The following is a 27,473-nucleotide window of genomic DNA, read 5'->3' as shown; positions in this document are numbered from 1 at the left end:
ATGTCAAACATATATGTTTATATGTTAAGGAGTCTTATAACTCCTTAACACTTGATATACCAGAAATAAGAAAACTTCAGCTGTTTGGACAAATCTTCCAGATGAACAGTGGCTGTTTCCTTTCTGTGCAGCATAGAAGGAATAGTTAGGCACAGTACACAACTTGCTCCCGTGGTTTCTAGTTCAGACATTACGAGGGAGAGTGACTACACAGGACATCTTCTATGCACAGTTATACCTTTGTCTGTTTACTTTTCCCTTCTGATTTGACGAAGCAGGCAAAGCTACAGGAATAAATGGTGAAATTAATAGATTATGTTCAGGTATGTTTATCACTAAGTAATTTCCACCAGCAAACGTTTTCTGTTGATGACACATGAATCAAACAACCTGGACAGCTTTTCCAATTCTAGGTTGAATAGATGGGACTGGCAGTTAGAAGATATATATAAAAATGAAAATGCAAAGTCACTGTATTTCATACAGTTGTGGATCTGCTTTGACAATTCTTCAGATGCAATAAATAAGGAAACTCATGGCACCATTTTACTGCAACTTTTTCAAAGCTAGAATCACACCTAAAAGATGTGACAGATGAAAAAGCTATGCTGAATCTCTCTTCTGAGTGACTGGATATTGCCTAGAAATGGCATTTCTCTTTATTTCAGACCAACTCGTAGGGCACTCTTGATCACCATCTTTTCAAACCACCACCGAAAATAAAGCCAATAAGATGAGAAAGGAAGGGAAGACTCTGGTGTATGATCACAGCAAAAGCAAATTCCATACAACTATCACAAGAATAGAGAGGGGTCTTATGACATGGTCTGATTGAATGGCCCACATGGGATGTGATTCTACTGCTCTCAACAGCACCACTGTCATTTTTCATATTCACTACTTTTACTCAACATATTGTCCTATCTCACTACAGGGAATCATAGTCTGCAATGCAAGGAACCGCTTGTTATCTTCAAGAGGCATTGACAAAAGCTTGATGGTGCTGGTTACATCACTCATACATTTGTTCAATTATACAGTGCTGATCAGACAGAACTAGATAAAAGATAAAGCAGCCCTCAGTTAACCTGTCTTTGTTCAGTGTCTTATGAATAGCAGAAGTATTTCTGTTAAGGATTTCTTGAGCAGGGCCTAGTGGAAAACAAGGAAAAAATGGATGGTTCATGATCAAGCACTGATCTAATTCAACTATGAATTTCTGTCTATTCACAGACTTCTTGTATATAGTTTGCTAGAGTTTGGAATAATATCAGGGACCAGACTCCTATAGGGAAGAAAGAAAAAAAATAGAAGTCCCGAAACAGGTGCAAGGGTGTTATATTTCTATGCCCTTCCTCAATTTACCATTGGAAGCTCTTCAGTATCACAAAGCTACCAACTTTATTATTGATTTATTGATACTTTTTTTCTTCTTCTTCCTTTTTTTTTTTTCATTCCCTGCCCCCCCCCCAAGTTTTTAACTGATAAAGGTGAATTTTTCCATTTTGTGTATTCTCATTGCTTAAATTTGGGTCCTTCCTTTTCCCAGTAAAACCACCTTACCAGCTGTCATTGAGTATTCACCACTTGGCTCCCAATGTATCACAAAGTGCCTGTTTGGAGAGGAACTGTGCTTTTATTCTACAATTTAGGATGATGTCTACTGTTTTCTGGTGAGGAAGAAGAATTATTTCAGCTCAAAAACATTTCTTCCTGGTTTTATGTGCCACTCCCGCTGGAGATGGGTAACTACCCAGGCTTTCAGCTATAATTCACAGAACGACTTGGTGACTGGCTCAGAACCATTTCATTATTTGCAAATACTCAGAAGAAGCTGGCAGGAAAAGATCTTAAAAATATATCTGTGAGGTAAAGCTAGTGTGTTCCTCTTTAGATTTGGAACCAAGACATCCAGTATCCAGTGACAGGATAAGCAGGAGGACTTACTGCTATTTGCTACTTGTTTAAAGTATGTCAATGAGCAAATAGACATAATTATAATGTCTGCACAGTCCAAACATCTTCTGCTCTAAAAGGAGCAGTACAACTGTATTTTCTTTCCTTCACAAGAGAAAATGAAGCATGGCCCAGGGCAAAGGACACTGACTGGCACTGAAAAGAGTCTCTTCCCATTTCCACTATTAATTTACCCTCAATGAACTGACAGCTCAATTAGTCACTCTTCTCCTACTGCTATCTTTTATCTTGTTTATACAGAGCCTAATGTGTGCACTGTCTCTGCATCCAGCACTACTCAATTTCAGATGAAAACCAAAAGCATAGTATTAAATACCACCACAAGCAAAAAACCTGGCACACCTGCATCCTTGTCTTTGATTTGCAATGATGTGTCAGTGACATCCCCTGCACTTCTTTCTACTGAGAAAAGGTCAGATCTAGAGGCTTGCTATTCTCAGTGCTGTGGTCAATATCACTTGTAAAGTGTTATTTTTAGAAGTGATTTCTGGCTGTGTGCTTGAAAACACAAGGATAAAGGTTTAAGAGTTTTACTGCCATTTTCACAGATTAGTTGCTTTATCTTGGGCACGTCATTTCACCATTCTGTACCTCAGCATCTGTACACAGGAGTAAGTGCTGTAGCCTCAAAATTACGAGAATTTTTGCCTCAGTCTTCATTTGTTGAACTTGTCCTTAAATCACAGGGCTTATTTCTCCCCAAGGCACAGCCTAAAGACCCTATGAGTACATGGTAGCCACAGTACTTATAAATTACAAAAACAGAGATAACTAGCATGACCCCACGGGGTAGGGGGAAGCAAACTGCTGAAGCATAGATACCGCAGGGTTTGCTGCTACTCTCCTTTGTAACTGCACCGGCAGCCAGAGCCCTGTTGTGTACAGGGCATCGTGTTTCCTCCCTCCTCCTAGGGCAAGAGTCAGATTTTTCTCAGTGTGATGTCAGGTTTCCAGAAGCAGTGTTACCCAAGCTGCCAGCCTCAAGGACAAGAAGTTAAACAAGAGCATAAATGTCACTCTGCAGGGAGCCTGTATGTTTTCCAAGCTAGAATTTAAACTGAAAGGCTGTAGGAAGCAGACCCCCATCAAGGCCAAAGATTAAAATATAATCACTTCCATACGTGCTCTGTGTATATTATTGCAGTAGTAGCCTGGCATGAAGTTACTGCTCAAATGAGATTTCTCAATTAACGAAATAGCTTTTCCTGGCAAGCTAAGCACTACTGTGTTCTTTCAGAAGCATCTTTCTTAGCATGAGCAAAATGATACATTACCAAAGTAAATTCCTTGTTCATTAATTCCAAACTGAAAATTCCTCAGTAATGCAGCTTTTCACAGAGGACTGTATAACAGAAACCACGCAGTGGAAGTGCACTGTTTCAGAACTGCATAGCAGAAGCAGCTTATACACAAAACAGAGTTTTCACCAAAAGCCTTCAGAAACACCAAGGCTCATTGGGCGATCAGCAACGGCGTGAAGTTCAACAAAGGAAAATGCTGTTTCCTGCACCTGGATCAGAGCAGTGCCGGACACAGGCACAGGCTGGGAGAGGAGTGCCTAGGGAGCAGCTCAGCAGAAAGGACTGGGGGTGCTGGTGACAGCAGGCTTAGTGTGAACCAGCAGCATGCCCTGGCAGCCAGAGGGCAAGCGGCACTGAGGGGAGCATTAAGCACAGCACAGCCAGCTGGTCAAAAGAGGTGATGCTCCTGCTGTACTTAGTGTTGGTGCGGCCTCACCTTACACGTTGTGTGCAGTTCTGGGCTCCACAGTATAAAAAGGGTGTTGTGGTCCTTGAAAGCATCCAGAGGAGGGCAACAAAGCCGGTAACAGGGTGTGAAGGCAAGTCCTGTGAGGAGAGGCTGAGGGCACTTGGGTTGTCTGCTCTGGAGAAGAGGAGGTCAAGAGGCGACCTCGTTGCTCTCTGCAACTCCCAGAGCAGGGGGAGCGAGGAGGGAGGTGCTGGCCTCTGCTCCCTGGTCACCAATGGCAGGACATGAGGGAACAGCACAAAGCTGCACCAGGGGAGGGTCAGAGTGGGCATTAGGGAAATCTTCTGTATTGTGAGGGTGGTCAAACACTGCAACAGGCTTCCTGGAGAGGTGGTTGATGCCCAATGCCTGTCAGTGTTCACAAGGGGTTTGGACAATGCCTTCAACAGCATGCTGTAACTTTTGGTTAGTCCTGAAGTGGTCAGGCAGTTGGACTGCATGATCCTTGTAGGTCCCTTTTAATTGAACTATTATCTTATCTCCAGCAATAATCAGGAAATCATTGCTGTGGGATATGCTAATTTCTATTCATCATTAATAAGATTTTCCCATCTTGAATGTGGGTTTCTCCTTGACCTCCCTCACCTTTACCCCTAGTCTCCAAGAACTAGCTAACATTAGTTTGAACAGTTGCTATAAAGGGCAACCTTAAAGACTAACTCCCATTAGCTGGTAAGGATTCATATCACCTTTTCATGAAAAGTCTCTCTTTGCCTACCCTTCATTTCCATTTTCTTACCCACTTCCTCCTAATGAAGTCTCCTCTGTGTTGGGTACCAGCCCATGCATATTCTCTGAATTCCTCTCACACATCTCTTTCTGCTCCTTTAATTCTTCCCAGCTTATTCTTTTTGGAGACTTCTCCTCTTCATGAATATTTCAGCAGCACTTTTTTTTTTTTTTGTCTGAGTTGGCGTGTGATGCATTAGTCAAACTATTCAATTTTCGTTAGTTTATTGTTTGCAACACCCTTCTTTTCCCATAATTTCTAATGAAATCTTTGTGTTTTTTTCCTCCCCTCCTTGCACATAACACTCATTACGCAAGGAGTGAGTGAAGGCCAAAGAGACGGTCACATTAATTTCTTTTCATAATGTTTTTCATTTTACCAGGAAAATCCCCACCATACCAGCAACACAAGAAAACAATCTGATTTTATCCATGTATTATTTAAAATTGGAAGCAATACATCACAATATAATGCAGGATGGAAATGTATAAGTGGGTCCTCATGGAGTCTTAGGGCAAAGCTGACTAAGCTTCAGCAAATGAAATAGAAAACACTAAAGCTGTTTTGCTGCTGGCCCCTGTGGATAACAGGAGGCCCCCTGTGCAAATCTGCTGGTTTGATATAGGAGTTACTCTGTATAACACAAGCTGCTTGTGCAGGTGTTGTAGTTTATAGACGGGGCCTCTCCTTCCTCGTTTCCTTGGCCATTTGCTCATCCTGTTCAGCATCTGTCATTGTGCCTTCTCGCTTGACACAACTGTAATGCTGCCACTTAATTCAGAAAATCTAGCAGCTGCAATTCAGACACCAGGCTCACCTTAAGGAAGCCTCTGAACTAAGTAGAACTGTGAGCAGGTGTTCATTTCAATCTTGTTATCACCCTCAATGCTTGCATCTTCTCATTTTCTTTCTCTAGCTGAGAGGAGGTAGTGATGGAAGGCAAAAAACACATTTCTACAACATTACTTTTTTTTTTTTTTTTACCTTTTTTTTTTTTTTCTTGCTGTTGTTACTGTGATACATCTTCCAGAAGATTAAGAATTCTATTGATGGATTTGGAAGTAGCTGCTGTTGATCTGCTTTTGCAGAAAGGACGTGTCTTTCAAGTACAAATAAAAATGCAGTGGTGGAAAGAGAGAAAGGAATGGTTCTGCACCTCTGAATTTTAAAGTTAATAACACGTGATTATATAACCTCAAAGCTGTATTTGACCCAATTCTACTCTGAAATCCCCTCAGCCAAAATGCCCATGATTTCTTAATTGGCATTCACATATGGCTGCAATGTCACCACACAGACTGCCAGGACAAAAGGTCAGGGATATTTCTACATAGAGTTAACTACTGATCTCAATTCTTTTGATCCCAGGAGATTCCTGAGGAACAGGAGTGTCAGTAACCTACCTGGGCCTGAAAACCAGAGTGCCCTGTTGTATGCGCGTTGGAGGGATCTGTGGAGTGTAGGTAAGAGTGGGCAGGAAAAAGCAAAGTGATGCCTCCAGTCCTCCAAGGTGCAAACAGACCCATAAGGAAAAATCACTCTGCCAACAGCAATCAAGCCACAGAAATCTCACAATGAGCTACCCCACTAAAAGGGAAAGGATCTTCTTCACCATGAATTTTTAAGTCTGTTACATTATGCAGGTCGTCCAGATGGCTTGTCAGCAGCATTTTGCCTCATCTCCTTTGCAAGTAGAAATCCTGAGAGCTGGTAAGTCTGACAGACCACAGGTATTTCAAATGAATAAGTACAATTAATTTCAGGAAGCTCAGAGCTTATTTTTGTGTTCAGAGACCTCTCAGGTGAAATCTATGTTTTTGAAGGATTTGTAATAAACAGTTACAAGATTTAATACTTAAATTTGCATCGCTGTCAGAGGCAAAGCAACTTCCTCAGTTATATATTGCATAAAGAGAAAGCACCTAAATAACAGGACTTGCATCCTAAACAGGGATGTTCGGGTTCACTAATTCTCTATGCCCATTCAGTTGTTGTTGTTTTGTCTGTTCAAGCACCAGCTCTGCTCCACTTTTTCCCAGAGTTCAGAAATTGAAGCACTCACCGAGAACACAAGTGATCCAGTGACAAGAGGATCTTGTCAGGTCCTACCTCTCTCTACTGAGTGTACTGAAGTCAAGGCAGAAGATTTTCTGGAGTAGGATGAACCCAAGGAGAGGAACGAGAATGAGCTCACAGCCTACGGATCTGAACCTGTTTTTACCAAGAGCAGCTACATCAGCTGGTCCTGTTCCTGATCCAATGAAAAAAGGACATAAACATGCAAGGTTGTGAATCCCAGCTACTGCACTCCACATCTGCGTATCTAAGACCTTGAAAGGCCAAGTTTTAACCCAGTTTTAAGCTTATCTTTAGTGTTTCTTGTTGGATAGTTTAGGTGATATCCATACATCCTCCAGCTCCACATATTTGGGGGGCTTTGGTATCTTATTTTTAGCTGTCCAACTTTGTAGGAATTGACTGTGAATCCCAGCTATAGATTCTACTAGATGACAATAGAAATAGGGGAGAAGAATGACAGCATTCAACAGTAGACTCTCTGTTTGTGATCTTTGATCCTTTTCGAAAACATAAAAGCCAAAGAATGACTTTTTTTTTTAATTATTAAAAATAAAAATGCCTTTGGAGGAGATTTGGATTTGAATGTTATGATGTTGTCAATTTTAGGTTTCTCTACCAGCCTGATTTTGTCATAGTGCATTAATAAAAAGGAAGAAAAATAGTAACATGATTCAGAATACAAAAAAAAAAAAAAAGAAGGAAAAAAAAAAAAGCTTGGCCTCAGGCAAGTAGCTTCATTTTCCATCTTAAAAACATGGCTAATACTGCCTTTCTGCTCCATTTTCTCCATTTAGATTGAGTTTTGCAGGAAAGGAACTATTTCTCACCCTTAGTACAGACCATACCTAGATCAATGAAGTGTTTTGCTAGTTTGGGATTTCATTATTTGTATTTTAAGATGAAGAATGATATTGTGTTAATAAAAACCTCAGGACAAAAGAAGGTTATTTCAAAACATATGTAGTAATTTTGCTTGCACAGTGTTGGAAAAAAAGCCTACCTTTAGTGGAATTGCTTAACCTCAGTGACAGAAAGACTATGTACACCTCAAAAGGGTAGTACATCAAATTATTTTTATTATGCTTTCATCTAAAAGTGAACTAGGCTTTAAAGAGCTGATGAGATTTTAAAGCAACTGCACTACAAACTTTTGAACTATAAGGAAAACTTTTAATATATTTTCCCTGCAAACTAGACTGAGATGTCTTCCTTCTACCGGTAAGGATGTCACATATAATCCACATTCAACTCAAAACTGAAACACTGGAATTAAAAAGATATCAAAATTATAGAATTGCAAAGGTTTGAAAAGACCTCCAAGATCATATGGTCCAACTGTCCCCCTACCACCAATGTCACCCACTAAGCACCACGCCCAACTTTTCCTTAAACTTTTCCTTTTTCTTTCCTTTCCAGGGACAGTGACACCACCACCTCCCTGGGCAACCCATTCCAATGCCTGACTACTCTTTCTGAGAAGAAATGTCTTCTAATTTCCAACCTAAACCTCCCCAGGTGCAACTTGAGGCCATTCCCGCTAGTCCTATTGCTGGTTATCTTCAAGAAGAGGCCAAGCCCAGCTCCCAACAACTTTCTTACAGGTAGCTGTAGAGAGCAATAAGGTCTCCCCTGAGCCTCTTCTTCTCCAGACTAAACCACCCCAGTTCCCTCAGCCGCTCCTCATAGGACTTGTGTTCCAGGCCCCTCACCAGCTTTGTAGTCCTTCTCTGGACACGCTCCAGGTCCTCGATGTCCTTATAGTGAGGGGCCCAAAACTACTCACAGTACTCATGGTGCGGACTCGCCAGAGCACAGTACAGGGGAATGATCACCTCCCTGGTCCTGCTGGCTACACTATTCCTGTTATAAGCCTGGATGCTATTGGCCTTCTTGGTCACCTGGGCAGACTGCTGGCTCATGTTAACGTGAGCGTCAACCAACACCCCCAAATCCTTTTCCTCTGCACAGCTTTCCATCCACTCTGCCCCAAACCTGTAGTGTTGTGTGGGGTTGTTGTGGCCAAAGTGTAGGACTCAGCACTTAGCCATTTTGAACGTCATCCCATTGGCCTCTGCCCATTGCTCAGAAGTCCCTCCATTTCTATGCAGCTTTGGATATGCATCACAGTGCTCCAAGGATAAATTACCTTCCTCTGTCACACAGAGCTCCCACTTGCTTCCTCAGTAGCTAAGCAATAGAAAAGAGAAGATTTGGGACTCACAAGAACTTCTGCTTTCGTGGAGTTTGAAGGTGGTTCTCAGATGGCCTCTATTTAAACTACAAAAAAAAAATTGTCAAGTCTCTCCCCTCCAACACTGCTACAAACTACTTCAGGCTCTCACCATGATGCTGTGGAACAGGGTGTTTTCTTCATCTTTCTGTCATTATTTTAGCAATTATAGCTTACCTTCAAGTTCAAGACACTATGCTTTCAAGTAAATGGTTAGCTTGAGGGTTTGCTGTGTTATGTCAGGAAACAGGCTTATGCAGAAGGCCCTAGAAAGGACCGTCATCCTCAGATTACAGCAGTTTATTTTATATTAGGTCCTAATTGCAATACCCTTGTATTTGTGTACTTTCCAACCATGCACTAAGCAAGGTGACTAACATCAGTCATGTGTGATCCACTGGTCCCTTACAGAACTTCTACTAACAAATGCAAGTTCAATTAACTGTGTATGCTGCCCTGTTGACAGTGAAAGACAATGCTGACAATGCTCTTTCTGGAATCCCACCAGCAGAGAATGGAAGAGGGAGCCTCGTTCATTTCTCGGAAGACAAGGATGTGCTGAAAAAAAAAATAAATTATAACGTTTAAAGAGAAGTTTTTTACGCTCTTCAGAGAGTAAGATCGGTCTTAGTTGCAGATTATGTTAGTGTTGAAGTTCCAAGCCCTTAATCATCCTTCTGGACACTTGTATGTCCATATCTCTGTTCTACGGGGGAGACCAGCACTGGACCCCGCACTCTCTCTGTCTCATTACAGGGAAAGGATCAGCTCGCTGGACCTGCTGGTGATGCTTTTCCTAATGCAGCCCAGGAGAATTTTGTCCATCTTCTGACTCATGGTGAACACCAGAACTCCCAGGTTCTTTTCTGCCAAAATGCTTTCCAGACTACCTGAAATATTGTAAACCTCCACAGCCCTATTCATCTTCCTTGCATGTCCTCCTCTTGTCCTCTCTTTTGTGGAATGGCTATTTTTGTTTTCTCTTTTTTGAAATATCCAGTCTGAAATAACAAGCTGACTGGCTTCCTCCCACTAGTATTTGTGTAGTCACATGTCATTCCTAGTCAGTTCCTAATCAATGCTATAATGTGTAACACAATTCATTGTTTAGGTATCCATCATCTCAAAGTATTAAACATTTGATTATTGTTTTGATATATTTTTGAGAAGACTGATGACTCATTGTCAAATCCCCATCTTACCAACAAGGCAGTTCATACACTACTGTACACAGTAGGTTTGTATTATGTGATATATAGTGTTCATTTCATAGAATCACAGAATGGTTCTGGTTGGAAGGGATCTTAAAGACCCTAGTTCCACAAGACGTCTAGTTCCAATACCCCTGCCATGGGCAGGGACACCTCACACTAGACCCACAACTTGAGAGGGGAAGGGAGCAGAGGGGATCACCACCCTTTTAATTAAATTTAAAAGCTATGAAAGCATTTTGCTTCTGTAGAAATTTGATGTGTAGAGACACTGCACTAACATCAGCCTGGAATTTGATTAATAATACAAAAAAGGCAGCTTTCTTCACCACACAGCAGTGTACCCCATAAATAAAACAAGGCTGCATTATCATATTCATTATAGCCTGAAAAAATACTGTATTGAGACACTAGTACCAGAGATGAAAAACAAGACATCAGAAATTCCATTCTAGAGCAGGTGGCAGAACTATTTCCTGCCACTGGGCTAGGTTCCTTAAATTCATGCTGATGGAATACACCTTTCTGGCTTTGACACTGAAAAGAAAATTATGCCAAAGGAAATATATTCTTTTAAAAAGATGAAGAGTTTGGGGACATGTAGACTCTTTGTCCACTGCACAAATGCAGTGCAGATAGGGGATGCTGTGACAACAATTTCATAAACTTATCTCCTCCATCTTTATCTAAATTAACTCATCCATTATTTCTTTTAAAATTTTGAATAGTTTGACAAAAAATTAATACACAAACCCTTTACTTCAAAGAAAACCTAATTTCCATTTAAGCCCTACAAATACTCATTTCTTTTTCTCAACACCTGCAGTTTGTCTCTGCACTCAGTGGAGCAATACAGTTCTATCACGAAAGAATAAATCTCCTTTCCCTTGGCTTATTACCATTAATAAGTTCCCTATATTTTATGTGGGACAGCTGATATAAAAGAATCTGTGGTGAGTTTGTACTGCAGGAAGAAGAGGGTAGGGAATTAATGTACCTTTCAGTTAATTTAAATGAATTCCTACACTTATGTGGAAACAAAACAAAACCAACCCTTCAAAAAAAACACACTGCCACCCAACAACAACAAAACAAAACCAAAACCAACCAACCAAAGCAAACAAAAGTGCTCTGCAAACAGTGTTTAAGCCAGGAAAGCACAATTTACTATGAAATGCAAAAGATGTATCCTAACTATGAGTTTATTGAGGAGCAACACTTGAAATCAGCCCCTCAGAATTGAAATCATAAGCCTAAAGAACATGAGGCAACTTTTCACACAGTTAGTCTATAAGTTTGCCTTCCAACAAAAAATGAGTGCCTTCCAGATGATAGTCAGGTGCTTCTATATTTGTGTTAAAGATGTTTAATTTATGTTGCCTGTACCATGTATGAAGGTTGAAGATCAGACAGATGGAAAAACCTTTCAGGGTGCCCTTGACATGGCAATTGCTTTTGTGAAACCATCTGTGTACAGTTACCAGATCCATGAAAATGAAAAAGAAACGACTCGCTTTCGATAATTGTGTAAGTCTATGGAATGAGCTCTGGGCACTGCAACAAGTTACTTTGGCTGAAAAAGGTGGGGAAGATACCACAGCAGCAATATCAGCCCTAGCTGATCCTTCCATCCTCGCTTGAAATTTAAGATACATCCTACTCTACCCTTATGCTTCAAAGCTTGTGGAAAACCAGCTAACCCAAAGCTAGAAACTGCATTTTGCTAAATCATTGTTTTCTTGTTCTCCTAACATAATCTGCACGTGACTCCCTGGGGCATCTGAAACTGCAAACTGCAGTCTAGAGATCTGTTGAGTAATAAGGGCACAGTGGAAAAGAGTAATAAAATTGAATTTTGGCAGAAAAACAAACAAACAAACCATGAATTAAAAAGAAGGCTAAGAAGTGAGCTGTAGGAAAGTATAAGACTGATAGATGATGAATTAGTAGGAGGTTAGTGGCAAAGGTGGTATAAAGGCTTCTTTATTGACATCTGAAGTAAAAAGGGCAAGTGAGAAGAATGGCAAATTACAACTAATTAGTTTAGATTACTGAACTTCTTCAGGCACACATGGGTAATTTTTAATTCATTTCAGTATCCAAATTGCTATGTTGGTAGGGAGGGGATAGAGTTTGCATGGTCTTGCCCAGTTCACGCTCTAAACGGAATTACAGCATAGACTAAATAAAGTAAACCTGCCTTCAGAGATTACACTTTGTATCATTGAAATATTCTAAATGGTCCAAAATATTTTAATTTCTTAATTTAAAGAAGAAACTTTAAAATACTGGAGCATTTTTTTTTAATAAAACATTTTGAAGTTTGAGATATTTCAGGATCATTAATGAAATTAACACACATATATGCTTTAAATTTCTAAGAAAAATCCTTCTGGTCAGCAACTACTCAAACTGTAAATGATTTTCATCCTCATGTTTTATTAATAAAAAGACTATTATACAGCTCTACATCTATGAGCGTATGAAAAATGTTCATATCTCAGACATTTGGGTCCTCAGAAAAGCAAATCTCCATGGGGAATCACCAATTAGAGGGATGTACCCACAAGAGTTGCTAATAAGCCCATTAACATTTCATATTTTAATGAGTGATCTGTAGAGAAGGATAAAACCACTAACAAAATCTGTGAAGCACAGAGTGGTGGAACAGTAGATAATTATAATGAAGGGTCAGTCACAATACACCATCCAAATCTCCTGGGGAGTGTTACATGACTCTGCGGGTCAGGTGGGAGCCCCAGCCCATACACTCTGCCTCTCGTTAGGCTTCCATAATTCCTGTTTGGCACACGCTAGTGCAACTAAATTTACACAGCAGGCTTTCAACCAGAACCAGGCGTAGGTTGCAAATGGCTGGATGTGCACACAGTTCCAGTTCATTAAAAGGTTTTTTTAACACTAACAAACCGCAAGCAATCCTTTAATAAACCACAGTCCTACAGTCAAAGGACCGCTGTGGAGCACAGGGAATCCCAGAAAGCTCTGGACCAGCACAACAGAAGTCCCAGCCCAGTGCCATGGCCACAGGAATGAGGAATTTGGGGTTGCATAAACAGAAACACCAGATCACGCAGGAGTAGGGAGGCAGCTTAACCTCAGTCTGCAGCACTGGTAAAGTAAAATCTGAAGTGTCCCAGGAAGTTTTCTTCTTGAATGCTAAAGAAAAAGAAACCTGAAGATGGTAAACAATAGTCACATGCAGGGATGTAAGTAGTGAAGAAGAGAAAGAGATTTTTTTTTTTTTGCTAAACTAAAGTTGTCGGGTCCACAGTGAGAAAGTTTAAAGGCTTGTGATTCATATATCATGTTTGGATGATACAATAGCTCCTTCTGATCTTGAATTACATTTTACAAAAAGGTGAAGCATGGAAGGTTAGTATAAAGCAGGATGGAAGAGCTTAGAGACTTACTGCATCCCTTAGAAAGAGTTTCTGTGAAACATTCCTCATTAGCAAGAATGAGATAACTTACAGCAGCTTTATCAAACCCAGTCTTCTCTCAGAGCATGTTTCTGGCCTCAGAGGAATAGCATGGGCTCACAAGGGTGCCAGTGAAAGTGCCTGGGGTTATCGCTGTCGCTCCTACCACAGCAGCACCAAAGGATCCCCCATAAGGACTTGTGCACAGCTTCCCTAACCATGGTGCATACAAAGGGGAGGGCAGGCTGTGCTTCGGGGACTGCCAGCCCAGGGATGTACGGGAGCTGAATGCAAGGACCACTGTGGCGCGACTGAGCCTCTTGCAGACTGCTTACAGTATTGGGTGTTTGAAACACCTCAGTTTGTCTCGAGATCTGCATGATAAGTATATCAGTCAGTTTTGCTCAGCAGTCTAAGCACTACATTTGAAATATCAGAAATAGCCATTTCCTATCCCTCAGTAATTTAACATGAACAAACTGAATATTTTGCTAAATTTAAGAGACCCATTTGTGGGTCTGGTACAGAAAGCAACGTGTAGCTAGAGGTTATCACCAAAGATCAAGCTCTGCATGAGCACCAAGGAGTAGGCAAAGCACACCACTTCTGTAACAAGGAAAAGGATGGGCAGGGAGGGCAGCTCCCAGCAGAGGTATCCCCCAGTAGGGGCATCTTCCCTGCTAGCTGGAAAGCCAGGTCTCACGAGGCTTGCACAGTGCAGCCTTCTGCTCAACGCAGCTCGAGGCTGTCTCTCTGCAAATAGTTCCTCCTGCCCTGGCAGCTCGAGGCACCCCAGCCCCAACAGCAGCCCTTCCTGGATGCCACATAGGTGCTGCACCACATCCTCCATGCCTTCCTCTCCTGCAGGAGAATTGACTCTCAGGTTCCCTCTACTAGTGGGAGAAAGGGTTTTAAGGTACCAAAGAAGTTAAAATAACCACCAGGTCCTCCTTCAGCTATAATAGTTTGTTATTGAATGAAAATGTCTGTTGATTAAAACCATGTAAGAGCTTTCTAAATGTCCCTACATGCGACATACCATATATTTATATAGATACAAATATCCTTTTACTTACTATGGAAGCACTAGATAGATTAAGCTATCAATAACGTAGTTCCAAAATTACCCAGTTGGGCAAAGTTCATCTCAAGCATGATATTTTCATTTCTGGCCTCTGCAAACAATTCTGCCTTTAAATTTCATATTAAAAACATGTGTTTCCTCCAGGTGTGAATTAAATTTTCACAATAAGCATGTAAAAATACAGAATCTAATTTTGCAAGATATCATCCTTTTGCTTCATTGTTTCTCATGAGTGCAATTAAAACCAGAACATTATCATGCACTGTTTTATTTACAGTTTGTTAGTGCAAGCACATTAGGAACGAGGTGCTGTACTGTAATATACAAAGTGCATGACACCAAGCACATACAGTAATTCTTTTTCCTGTTTTTCTCTTGTTGCCTAGATTATAAATAAATGCACAATTCTTGACATTGAGGGAGACTTTCTATAGATGATTTGCTGATGTATTGAGAACCAAAAGAATACTACTGCATTTACAAGAATTGATGCAGTCCTCTTTCCTGCTGTTTCATCCATTGAACAGTTTTCCGAAGTTAAATGCAAATATGACATACAGAAATTTACAAAAGAAATTACTGCTAAAGTTAGCGTAAGTCTCTGAAAATAGTATGTATTAAAATTTTAACATACTGAGATTACATATTCTTTCAAGAGCACACAGTAGAAATACATCTACATGAGCGCTATAAATGACATTAATGTTTCTTCTGTCTCATGGAGTTTATAAATGAGGGAGAATACAGTACAGAAAAGACTCTCGCTGAGCAAAAATTATTTGAATTTCACTGAGTGGAAAGGAACCAGGAATTGTATGAATTAAGCACAATATAATTCTATAGGCTGAAAAAATTACTACTAATATGTATTTACAGGTTAAATACCTTTTTAAGAGTTACTGTGATGAAGACTTAAGTAAGTATCAATAGTGGTATCTGTTTGTTTCAGCCTGACCCACAAAACAAACAAACAACCTTAGTGAGATTTCAAAGCCTAGTGCAGCCTTGATGCCCTGCTCTTTTCATAATACTGGAACCTCAGTTCCTAAACAATGAGCTCCCACCTGAAGCCCAGAAGACTCTATTGCTCATGAAAATTGTAAAAGTCAAAAGACTTCTGATAATGTTTTGCCAGTTGCTAATTAAACAATTTAAACTCACAAATAACTCAGATGTTTTGGGGCTTGATATTATTTGTTGCTGCTTCCCCACACTTCTGTATTTTGAAGAGGCATAAGATACCTGATTTATTTTACTTTTAATTCTACAGTATTATAGCCACATTTTTTCTCATTCTTAGGAAAAATATAATCAAAATAATTTTGCCCTTGGTAATTCAGTTCTGCTTCTTAAGGAATCAAAGAGAATTCTGCCACTCAGTGAGATCTCGGTTCTTTCTGGGAGAAAACAAAAACAAAACAACAACAACAACTCAAACAAAAAACCACCACCACAACAAAAAACATGATTTTTTCATATATAGTTCAATGATGCCAAGTCACTTCTTTACTGAAAACAGTTAGCTTTACAGTAACCCAGATTCTCTGTTGCATAATAAAATAACTTTCGTTACAAGGCTTTTGCAAACTGCTCACCAGTTTTCCATCCTGTGATCTTAGAATTGATTCAGTGCCCAAGGTCACAGACAAAGAAGAGCTAACTTGGCCTGTGGTCACCCCAGGTTGGAGTTTTACAATGATACAATACAAATAGCAGTTTGGGCCGTCAGGACTGTATAGCCACATCTAATTAAGCACCATTCCTAAAGCTGAAAAGAATTATTTCCCTACTACTAAATAAATATGAGAAGGAATTCATTACAGAGAAGAGAGATGCAAGAAGAGATTGTACCTTCTGGTGTCCAATGCCAGCTATTGCTAAAAACATCAGAGAGGAGAAGAAATGAAATATTGCATTAGCTTTGGCACAGCAGTGCTAGACAGACATGCAGAAAAGCAGAACATCTGGGAAATTTGAGGAAAAGCAAAGGCAGGTCTCCAATGAAACTGTTACCGTCTGAGCATGCCCTTCTTCATTTTTAACTGAACACAAGAAAAAAACACAAGACTTGTTAGCTGAAATTCACACTTGCTTTCAAGCCTTAGAAGGCGTACAACAACACTGCATTTGTAGAGGTGCTTATGTGTATTCTTAAGCATATCAGACATCTCTCCCCCGCCCCCCCCCCCCCGCCCCGAATCCAAACCCATTGAGAAGCTGTGCTTACTACTAATTTACTGTCACATATGCAGCTCTCGCTGGCCACATCTTGTCCTTTACAGTTGGTTCTGGTAAATACTTGCATTGCTGCAAGACTTTTCTTCTTTAAGAGACATGAGAAGGGAATAGTACTTTGGTGTTCTCAAAATTCCCAAATGCTCTTACATCTGAAAATGTGCAAGAACGTATTGTGGGTGTATGAATTATGATCTTTGGGAGACATCATGATTATCTCACCTAAAAACATTAATTTGAAGACTTCTGTTCAACAGCAATGCAGAAATAATTCTTTAGGAAGCAGCACAGAAAGACTTTTCAGAAACTACCAACAGCAGACAGAAATTAGGAGTAGAAGAGGCCAGGATAAGTGCCAGTCAGTAGACATTTATCTACTTAGCCTTCGCTCCCACAGTTGTAAAAGAGACTGAACACACGTGATATGGTAACAAAGCTAAAAGAACACTTAAAAATAAATTAATAACTGACAACAGTCATGATTCATCTTATGTCAAGAGAGTGGGACTTTCCCACTAATTGGTGCCCACTCACAGGAGGAACGTAACAGACAAGAACAGAGGATTTATATGGTACTGCCTATCAGTTTTTGCCTATTCGTACAAGTTTGCAGGAAACAGAAGCAAACAAAAAACACCTCAGGCCCAAACTTTAAATTTTTTCTCCACGGAAACATACTCTTTCAGAGATATTACTGCTCTTGTTCTCCTCTTGTTCTGCAACTGGATTTTCAGTTCAGGCTCTGCAGCTACAGATGTGTAAGTATTGCATGCTAAGGGCATCCACAGGGGCAGGGTTGTCCCAGAATTTAGGATTTAGATCAATACCATGGTTTCTGAAGGACCCACAGTGAACCCAATCTGAATCAAGCATTTGGTTGCGAACACTGTCTTGAGGAGAAACATAAAAGTCCAAACAATACGCAGAGCTAAAAAGCTCAACAGGCAGAAAAGCTATTACCAGTAAAATAAGCTACAAATTGAAGTAATTGTTATTCATATTAAAGAAAATATTTGCATGAGTCGCGTGATAGAAGATTATTCGTAAACTGACAAATATACCTATGCTTACAAATGCTGCAATCCACCCTGAAGGCAAATACCAGAAGTTCTCTCCTTAAAAGCCAATTTCAGATTTGTTGCAAGCTTTGTTTCCTAAAAGAAAGTTCACAGATGTACTTTGTTAATAACTTCATTAAAGCACACCTGAGCAGAATAATTAACAGACTCTCTGGTCTCCCTCAGCTAGATTAGTAATCATCAGTGATAAAAGATCAGCTCACATCAAAGAGATAACAGACTTTTCCCTCAAGAGAATACCATTAACGCCCAGCAACTGATGATGAGGTACACATTGAGCAGAATTATGTCCTTGAAATGTGTAAATGCACATCTGCTGTGGAAAATTTTTTGCTATTGTTAAATAATACTAAATATTCAGTAAAATGCAAACAAGATATTGTTGTACTTTGCCTATTTTCTTCAAATAGACAAGAGAAAAATTTCAAGCAAAAAATAACTTGTGTCCACTACAAACTAGTTCCATCATCCCAGTTGCCTCCATAGCTTGATTTCTATCCACATAGAAAAACAGAAAAAAAAAGACCTAGTTAATCATAATTTACATGCCTACAGAAAAGATAAAATAGAAAACAAAAACAAAAAAAGAATCTGACAGCTGTCCATAGTCTACAATCTGGTTCTCAACAAACTTTAGTAAAAAAGAAAATGATATACTACTGCAAAATAGTATGATATAAAGTAATCTGGCGCTAAACAAGTCACATTATATTTGGAGTTTAAATGTTTTCCTCTGAAGAAGCCTGAGTCTACCTCATTATAGGAAATATATTTTACCCTTTGCTGTGGTTTAACTCAGCAGGCAGCTCAGCACCACACAGCTCACTGACTCCCTCAGTGAGATGGGAGAAGAGAATCAAGAAAAATGCAAAACTTGTGGGCTGAGATAAAGACAATTTACTAGGATAGAAAAGGAAGGAAAAATAATAATAATGATAAAAGAAATTACAAAGCAAGTGATGAACAATGCAACTGCTCACCAGCTGCTGACTGATGCCCAGCCAGTCCCTGAGCAGCAGCACCCCTCAGCCAACTCCCCAGCTATGACTGCTGATCACGGCACCACCCGGTGTGGGACAGCCCTTTTGGCAGCCTGGGCTAGCTGTCCTGGTTGTGTCTCCTCCCAGCTCCCGGGGCACCTCGCTGGCCGGGCAGCACCAGGAGCAGGAAAGGCCTTGGCTCTCTGCAAGCACTGCTCTGCACCAACTGAAACATCCCTCTGGTATCACCATTGTTCTCATTGTCAATCCAAAACAGCACCATACCAACTACTAGGAAGAACATTAACTCTATCCCAGCTGAAGCCAGCTTGAACATCCCTCCTGTTAGGAATCCCTTGAAAGGAGAAGCCAGTGGTTGGTTGTTGGAAAACTACTACAAACAGATGACCTTAAAGCAATAAAAGAGATTTATCTTCTCCAAATAATAAGAAAAATCTAAACTTTGGGAAGGTAACCTTGAGAACACAGAATAATTCAGTCATGTTTGCAGAACAGCAGCTGCACTCTGTTTTTGCATTGGCATTCAAAGACCTATTTGCATTTATTTCAAATGAATCAGGTAAATGACATCCTTGCATGCATCATTGTTTATTTTTCAAACCTGTTCGTGTAACTTTAGCTTTTTATCATTACCCTTTTCTGAGCAGGGCAGAAGTACTAACGAACAGTGATGTCCACACAACACATACACTCCTTGCTATTGCAGCCGTGGCAAAAGCTGTATGGGGAGCTCATCCCATATATTTGCACAAAGCCCCAGAAGCCCTTGGGCAGGGGAAACAACCTCATCAGCCGCTGCGCTGCCCCTACTGCTGCCACCCCCAGCCCCTGGAAAACCTCTGCCAGGCTCCTCCGCCTCCTCTTAAGGGACCAAATTGGAGGATGGGTTGTGCCTGGCCCCACAGGCAGGTTGTGCTGCTGAGAGCCCGGTACCATCCTGCCTACTACTTCTTCAGTGAGGACCAAATTCTGCTCAGTACTGAGGTTTTTAGAGGAGGAGAAAGATGCTGAGCTTTCTGAAATGACTGGAATTACAGAGCTAATAGATCTAGGTTGAGGATATAACATATATTTTAAATTGGTGAATAAAAATGAGAGAATGGAGTAATTTGAGAAGGAAGATAATTTCCTTTTTCAACTTTATTCAAGGAACTGCAGCATGAATCAGTGATGGTGCTAAAGAACCAAGAAAGCCAGCGTTTTATCCTGTTATTGCTATAGCAATACAAAGGACATGCCACTGTCACAAGATATGATGGCACCACTAAAATAGCACAGTAAGTGCTGTTATAAAAACCTCAAGCAAATGCAAAGCCACATTACTCCCTCAGAGAATGGCTCCTTCATGTAGATTCCCGTGCTTCAGGAGAGTTTTAAATGTTTCAGACAAATCTACTTTCAACTCATTCTCTGTAAGTATTCCTGACATGCTCTTGTATTAGCAGGGATGGGCTCGCATTTGAAAACTTCCAGCCCACCTTCTTTACTTACTGAATGTTGTTCTGAAATCACAATGATCCTAAATACTTTATTTCATATCTGCTTCTATTACAACAGACTAATGTTGCAGGAGGGATGACCCAACAGCAGAACTGGGCAGAAAGAGAAGGCGGACAAAAAAATGGGAATTGCCTTTAGTTGCACAGCAGTTGAATAAAAGCAGAGGAATGAAAGAAGTGGCAGCTAGTGTATTGTGTACTCAGATGGTTTTCCCCCTTCCTTGCCAGTCCACCACCACTTTACAATGCAGTCAAGAAGAAACATGAGCCAAGAAATCATGACTCTATTAATAAGGCTGGGTACTTTGGTACAGTTCCACCTTCCAAGTCAGAAGGAACATGTTTTTTTTCCACTGAGGATATGGAGCCACCACCTCATGTTCTAAAAGCAAGTCATCTCTTGTTAAACCCAAACATTAAGCTTCCCATATTGCAGATGGACCAAATGTGTGGTTGTCTGGTTTAAGTATGCCTAGCTTTCAACCCCTCCCCAAAAAATATAAAAAAAATCCACCTTATGCAGAAGTCTAACAATTAGATATTTTATGCACACTGTCTTTAATAGGGCACTTGTTCTTGTTTCTGCCTATCTGTTAATTAAGCTTTTTGTATCTCTCCTTCTGAAGCATCAGAGAATGTCAAATAAGCCATTATTAATTATCACACACTTCTAGTCATCTTTTGAGTTTAGCATTTTACCATCCTACTGAAGGATTCAGCACTGCTGTTGAGCATACTTCTTAAACCAGCTTTGCTATGATGTCTGTCCTTTTGGACTTCACCTGTCCCTGCTAAAGGAGATTATCAGGTTAATTAAAGCTACAATATGCTTTAACTCTAAAAACAAGAAACCCTCCAGTAAATGTGCATTCATCTGAAAATAAACATACATGAAAGTGGACATTTTTAGGACATTCCTCCCCCCTTTTAAATTAAGGGGATAAAAGGCTATTAAAATATCATGTCTGACCCCGTTTTTTGGCAAACCAATAAAGAGAGCCAATACACTGTACATAGAGAAACTTCTTCCTTTTCCTGTGTTTTCATCTCAACTATTCTCTTCTGATCCCCACCGTAGCATGCTAAAGCAACAAAAATTTCTATTTTTAGATAGCAAGTAATAGGGAAAAAAATCATTATTCTTGGAGGGCACAAATTTATGGGGTGGAGAAAGGGAAGCAAGTTGTCACTAGGCATCATTATTTTGATAAAAATGTCAATTAATTTAGAATTGAATGGATTCTTAAATGATCAAAGAAATAGTAAAGTCTAAGTCATCGTCCTCTTTTAAATTATTTTACAATTTAAAAAGAAATTTTTTAAGACAAACATAGGGTGTTTCTAAGACAAGAATCTAGACTTTTTAGTATACAGGTCCTTAAAAAAATCTTAGCTATAATCATGAAAATATTTATAACAGTGAATATACAACTGGATAATGTGATCACCAAATGTACAATGATATGTACAGTAAATTATGTAGAAATAATCTGAATTACTAATGAGGTGCATGGATACAAAATCTTAAGCTTTACAAAAAATACACACTTTTGCAAAGCAACAGATCTTTAACATCATACATCAAATCAGACGACAATGTGACTGGATATAAAAATTAGCAATACACTAAAAATGGAGCAATTCAGGAGGGAATATAGCAGCATACATCTTAGCTTCAAAATTAAATTATTCAATCCCTTGCAATTATTGCTATTCCCCATGTCCCTGCTACATACTCACACAGCAATTTTTTTTTCCCTTTTTTCCCCCTTCAGTCTTTGTTTCCCATTGTAACTCTTCTAAGATGTAAAAAAAAAAAAAAATCAGTGCAAATTTCTGTTTCTTTCTCATTGCTGAATGATCATAGAGTACTCAGACATAATTTTTATTGTACTTTGAATTAAACAATCTCAGCAGTGTTGTGTGTCTAAAATTAAACTCTTGTCCAGTGTATGTAGAGATGATAGGACAGGTTGATGATAACAAAAAAAATTATAATCTTGCCACACTTCCTGAAAGGCTGGGGTGAGGAGAGAAGGATGAGGTTCTGTTTTCCACTATTACTGTGGGCAATATTGATGAAGGGAAAATAAATATATGTATATATATACACACACAAAAAAACACAATCCACCTGGCATTTAGTTCAAGACTGCACTTGAAAAGCAGATGTACTGTTTCCACTGCATGCCTAGTTACATACTTCAACCAATAGCAAGTATCATTAAGTACGGAAAGGGTAAAACATGGTAGTCTAATTAAGGGTGAAATTTACTTGGCCACACCATGGAACCCGGGCAGCAAAAGCCACTTTTCAGAGTGCTATGCAGTTGAAAATTCAAGGAGACAATAGTCAAGAGATAAATGCTCCTGGCATCCATTATAATATTTTGTAGCAGCTCTGTTTAATTAAAATATAAATTATCTCACTCGGAATACCTAAAGTAGTTAGTAAGGCTCTCAACAAAATAAAAAAACATAAAATAGAAACCAATTACAAGAAGCTGGGAAGCAGACATTGCTCTAAATAGAGGATTAAAATTGTTTGATTTAGATGTGCACAAATTAAGTTCTGTGAGGAAAGAAGGCAAATGAGAAAGCTGACTCTTGAAAAACAAGCTCTCTTTCTTTTGCTTGTTCATTCCCCACCAACTACCTGAGAAGCAAAAATCACAGATCCTTTTTGGATCTGGCAGTAGTTTTTGTTTTGTTGTTGCACGGAAATAGCATTGTTCCCTTCAGAAAAACAGAATTTAAGGGGAGACTAGTGTCCAAGTAACAGAGGGTGAAGTTGGAGGAACATCACGCTTCTTTCTGTGAAGGGATTCTGAAGTTTTAAAACAACATACAAGTATTCAGTTACACCAAAAGCTCCCTCTATATGCACACAGGAGGCTGGAAAACCATTTATCATGAACTTCCAGCAACAATGTTTTCCCAAGTACTTCTCCTGAACTGATGATCTCCAACAGCCAGCTAGACTTTTGTTTCCACCCCATCCTTCAATAATGTCGTTCCCAACACCTAGTCTTCTCAGGACCATCTCTATATTTAAATCCTTAGTGTCTTGCACATGTGAGGCTAGAAACTTTAATAACAGCCATGACAAGAGTGATGCTCAATAATATCATATGTAAAACGGAAATATTCCACTTTTTCCAACTTTTTAATATACCAGACAGCTTAAAATCAATAGGTTTCATTGCTTTCCATGTCAGCTAATTTGCTAAGCCTAAGAGCAATGGAATACAATTACTTGCTGACACAAGAACCAGAATTTTCCTTAAAGTTTAACAGTAGAACATTTTGGAATTCACTAAAAGGATTACTGCTACCCTGTGCTCCCTGCCCCCCAGTCCCAACGCTGTATTTCTGCCTTCTTCATACCTCCCAGATCATCAAAATACAGACAGTGCACTTACTTTCACAGGCTCTGAAGATCAGTGGAAGTCTCAGGAGAAAACATTTTCTTCTGAGAATTTTGAGTCAGATTTCGTGATCAAAGATATGAAAGTTCAAATGAACCCCAATCCTTTTAAGAAACACACATGTGCGCATGCACGCTCCTTCATCACCAGCATATTGAAACTCAGTGTTGTCCACTGGTTCAAATCTGGATTGTCACCTCTAACAACATTCCTTGTCAGAAAGTGTGAAGAATACAATCCATAATGCCATCTGCAGGATTTAATCCAACTGAACAAGCCTATAAATATTATATATATATAATATATATATATATACACACACTAATATAAGAAGAATTCAAACTTAGGTTCTCACAAAGAGCCAGTGTAATAGCTCTTGTACACACTATTTATAACAGAATGGCTCATTTTAGCTTATAGCAATAGTACAATAAAAAAACATGTATCCCCAATAAATAAATCTATTCCACTGTTCAAGCATGATGTTGCCCTATGTGGTATGTGGCTATAAAACTGCATGCCAAAGCAATATGTACATGAACCGGGAAAAATGTAAAATACTCTAAGGAGGAGTATTTTTCAATCAGTTATGCATAAATAGTTCTTGTTATGATGAGGTAACCTGAATGCTATTCTCTGAAGTGCATCCTTTGAATTACACAATTCTGTTTAACACAAAAGGTGACCTTTTCAGCATTCTTTTTGGTGTTTCCCTGGATATTCAGACCCTTTCCCCAAAGGTTAGTCTGGTTATAATCAGGAAGGAAAAAAGATGACAAGCTATTCAACAAAAGCTAAAACGTCCAGATCTATTCAGTATCTCTATTTTTAATTTCAGCCCTATGCTCCTTTCCAAGAAATGGAAACTGCTCTGATTTTTAGAAAAATCTCTGCCTACGTGGATTCAAATGTCAGAACAATATGCACTTAATTACGCACATTTGAGCACAAGAAATGTGGTACTCTACTGGCAGCAGTCTGCCAAAAGCTTCAGAAGAAATTATATGAGTTCTTCTGTAAATAGCAAAGCTAAAAATTTATACTTCCAACGGAGTTGTCTCAGGGTATGAGGCCTACTTATCCAGTAAGACACAAGTTTTCAGTTCCTATGGAGCAACTGGGGAATTCTCTGATGTCTAAGGGCTAAGCACATATTTCTTTACAATAATAGGTTAAAAGTTGAGGGGAGAAGGAATGATTGTATCAAGTCTTCTTCACTTTGGAAATAAGGGCTAAACAACATATTTAGACACCATGTTTGCAGTCAGATTAAACTAAAATGCTACATTTAATATTGAAGTGCCCATTAATGCAAGAACTGAAATTTCAGTCTCTCAAAAGAGAGACAAAAAAAAAAAGGAAATCACAACAACTATAACAAAAATATCAACAATCCTGTCTGGTGTTTATCCACACCAAAAACTGGGTTTGATTTTTGGTTTCTTAGCAAAGCTGACTCTTACAGTTATTTTGATTTTCTGCCTGGTCCAGTTTCTTTCCTCAGGATTTATATTTTTTCATCCCATTGACAGTTGATCTTTCAGCTTTATATATATATTTTAAATTACATATTTATTTTTACTAAACCCTTCAGATCACCACACCTTACAAAGCATGATCAAACCATGTTTTAGTCTGGAGGAAAACCAATAAAGTACTAAAAACCATTAAATTCTGGGAATTTTATATATTTCCCATCTGTCTTTCCTCCCTTTCCAAAGGGATTGTATAGTATTCTCACAAGTGTTTGTTGGCAACCAGAATATATCTATCAGTCTAACACTGGAGAAAAATTCATATCTACCTTTCCCAACAATTCCCAGCCTACAACCATGAGTCTTTTCCAAAGGATTGAACTGAATTTCTTGGTTAAGAAAAAAAAAAAAAAGAAAAACACAACCCCATGAGGCCATATCATCAAAACATTTTCCAAAGGCTATCTTTGTTTTCCTTCAGTTTTTCTTTTTTTTTTTTATTTTCATACTTTTGTTTCCAGCTGAGACCAGTAGACAGTACTGTAAAGTTGTCAAAAACATTACTTCATCTGCCGTAAGTTAGCCCCATAGACAAATCAATTTTTTCTCAGACTTTAGTTGCCACCTCTCCTGCAGAGCACTCCTCAGTCATCTAATAACAGGTAACCACAATTAACCATAATTTCCTTGACCATTTATTTCTCACAGTACAACAAAGTACTCAAAATTACATTTTTTAGCACAAAAGTTACAGAACATTTAGTTGGCCTAAACTGTTTACCTTTCCTGATTCCTTTTGCAGTTTCCTTTGTAAAGTAGTTTCTGGGTATAGTATATATGACACAAACCTAAGTTCACTTTCAGCTCAAAACATGAATCAATAAAAATTGTTCCTTCCTTCCCAGAAATATAAGAAGTGTTGCTCATTCATAACTAGCTGCAAGAAACTAGCAAGGTTGTTTTTAATTTCAAAGTCAAATACTATTCAAGAAATCAAATCACACTTCAGAAATAAAAACATCTAGATATGAGAAAGAAACTGTAATTGTGGTTAGGAATTTTACAGTATTTCTTGGATTTCCCACTCACATGATATGTATACATAATACCAGTTGCCATTACCAAATTACCTACAGTGATCAGTATGTAATATAAAAAGCATCCATACCTTCCCACCAATTAGAAGTGGAAACTTTAGTTTTTAATTACTTGACTCAAACACAAGAAAAGAAAATAGATACCAGACTTTATTTTCCAGCTACATATTAAATAGTATTAAATTCAACTGAGTATGTTTATATTCAGTTCTTGAGAGGACATTCAGGCCCCCCCACTTTCATACATTTTTTCCCCCCATTCCAACCCCCAGACTAAAAATAAGCCAAAAAAATGTGGCTTCACTGGCTATCTGAGAGACTAAACAATGAATTTCATAATGGGGCTGCTCATTTAAAAACCCTGAAACAGAGCTGTACCATGGGGTAATCTCATAAAAGAAGACAAGCAACTGCTTTTAACACATGCTCTAATAACGTACTTTGCTGCAGTCCACACCTATACTCCCTCTCCCCAATGCCATCTCTCTGGGGAGAGCTCTCACCTGCTTGCTCGTGTTTTACCTCCTTTCCCAGAGCCCCCATCCTGAAGATCATGTGAGAACTACAGCTGCTACACTAGTGCCCTAAAGGCAATGAATATTTATTAGGCACACCCAACAAGTCCCACCCAATGGGTGCTGTTAGTATTTTAGATACCCTGTGTAAGGCAGTCAAAGAAATGGCCATTAAATGCATTTCCCTATCTAAGATTAAATGCCTTTTCAGCTTGACACTGAGGCAACTAGTAAGAAGAACACAGATGAAGATTAATGCAAGGTGAAGAGTCCTACCTGCTTTACCTATAATGACATTAGAAGAGTAGATTCTGACATGGTTATAATGATTTACTCTTAAGTTCAGTTCTTTATTTAGCAAGTCACAAGCATTAATTAAACTAATTGTGATAAAGTAGTCTTCTGCAAGGTGAATTTAAGTGGCCAATAGGCCACTGGACAGTCACCATTTTGTGGATGCAGGAACAAGTCAATCTATTTAGCTGCAAATGGAAAGGCATTATTAAATATAACCTGAAATAGTACACTGGTCAGAAAGGCAAGCTGAGATTGCTATAACTTTTTGATGAGCTATGTTGTACACTGGCATCATCAAATCTTGGAAAACTAAATAGATGGTAATT

General features: G+C 39.1%; 1 long non-coding RNA gene across 1 annotated transcript; it reads left to right on the top strand.

Moving 5' to 3' along the window:
* Window positions 1-5,022: 5,022 nt before the first annotated feature.
* LOC310898051 lies at window positions 5,023-6,619 on the top strand. Its single transcript, XR_014582920.1, has 3 exons — window positions 5,023-5,940; window positions 6,121-6,187; window positions 6,490-6,619. It is a non-coding gene; the product is annotated as an uncharacterized lncRNA (long non-coding RNA).
* Window positions 6,620-27,473: the final 20,854 nt, after the last annotated feature.

The sequence above is a fragment of the Anser anser genome (assembly GCF_964211835.1).
Source record: "Anser anser genome assembly, chromosome: 3".
NCBI lineage: Eukaryota > Metazoa > Chordata > Aves > Anseriformes > Anatidae > Anser > Anser anser.
The sequence above is the reverse complement of the archived record's forward strand: the minus strand, read 5'-3'. Positions and strand labels throughout refer to the sequence as shown.